Raw genomic sequence first — 760 nt, forward strand, 5'->3', positions numbered from 1 at the left:
TGGGTGGCAGGATCAGCTCTTCCTGGAGGCTGTGGAATGTTCGAGTACCTCGTGTGGTCCTCCTGCTCCACACATCTTGGCCTTGAGGGGTTCAGCCCTGAGACAGAGCCCAAGGGCTACAGGAGCTTGGGCTCTAGTGCCTTCTGGTGAAGCACAAGACCAGGGACAGAAAAGAGGGGAAGGAAAAAGAAAAAAAGAAATACTTATCAGGGCACTGGGGAGATAGCTCAGCAGTCTAAGCGCCTGCCTGGCAAGCGCAAGGACCCGGGTTCGATCCCTGGTACCACATGCCATGCCAGCCCCACAACCTAAACTTGCCATGCTGCCACTGAAACTGGGCATGGTGGTGCACGCCTATAATCCCAGCACTGGGGAGGCAGAGACAGGAGGATCACTACGAGTCTGAGCTGCGTGGTGAGACCCTGTACCAAATAAATAAGTAAAGGATAAAAGAAAAGAAAGAAAGAAATACATGACAGCTCCAATGATAGGCCTGTGCTCAAGCCTGAGTCAAAGCATTTTTTTTTTTTTTTTTTCAGAACCAGGGATTGAACTCAGGCCCTTGCGCTTACCAGGGAAGCACTTATTCCACTGAGCCATCTCCCTGGCCCCCTGTCAAAGTATTTTAAGGGGGCCCGCCCACTAGCTCACTTGTTTAAGTGCCTGCTTAAACAAAGCAGTCAGTCTCTGGGCTTGGTGGTTCGATTCCCGCACACTCAAGGCAATCAAGACCAGCGCTGGAGGAATCAGAAGCCTCAAA

At 51.6% G+C, this 760-nt stretch overlaps 1 protein-coding gene across 1 annotated transcript in view; it reads left to right on the forward strand.

Moving 5' to 3' along the window:
* Positions 1–760, forward strand: part of Sirt4 (sirtuin 4) — a 16,020-nt gene that overhangs the window by 14,603 nt on the left and 657 nt on the right. The gene's annotated exons all lie outside the window — the stretch shown is intronic.

This window comes from Octodon degus, unplaced genomic scaffold (genome assembly GCF_000260255.1).
Source record: "Octodon degus isolate 3935 unplaced genomic scaffold, OctDeg1.0 scaffold00079, whole genome shotgun sequence".
NCBI lineage: Eukaryota > Metazoa > Chordata > Mammalia > Rodentia > Octodontidae > Octodon > Octodon degus.